This window comes from Rana temporaria, chromosome 9 (genome assembly GCF_905171775.1).
Source record: "Rana temporaria chromosome 9, aRanTem1.1, whole genome shotgun sequence".
Taxonomy (NCBI): Eukaryota; Metazoa; Chordata; class Amphibia; order Anura; family Ranidae; genus Rana; species Rana temporaria.
In genome coordinates, this window is record NC_053497.1 from 90502149 (window position 1) to 90502772 (window position 624).

Below are 624 nucleotides of genomic sequence, written 5' to 3' on the forward strand. Positions count from 1 at the left end.
TTTTCAGTTGAACTATATATCTGGGTGTGAGCGCCTAATACATTTGTAATCTGTCTGTTTTGGGAGGGAATAACACACTCATTGAACTATGTATGAATTACTAATTGCATATTGCTATTGTGAATTAGTACACAAGGTTGGTGGTTGTCCACAGCTGGATTTAATGGGTTACCAAAAAAGCATTGTTTAAGGCTCGGTTCACATATGATCCGCATGCGGCTCACAGCAGGAGTCCGGTGCGTGCTGGTTCCCCGTTTTAAGCTGAATTTCGACCTGAAATGGATCAAAAGATGCACAAAGCGAACTGGACCTGCTGCAGAGATATGTAAACCGGCTCCATAGAGAGCCAGTCAAAATCTCCTGCTATTGTGAATTGGATGCGGCGATCCAGCATCCAATTCGCAATGGTGTGAAACCAGCCTAAGGCAGGGCATGAGATTCAAACCATGTATGGGCAAGTTGATCAACTTGAGTGCAACCATCCTGACAGATTTTGCATGCAATTATCGCTAGCGCCTGTTATAGCCACTAGAAATAATCACCATCTTCTCCTGGTGGGGACAATTTCCCCCACCTCCCTGCTGGAAGAATACAATGGCTCGGCAGGAGGGATTCCCCTGTCAA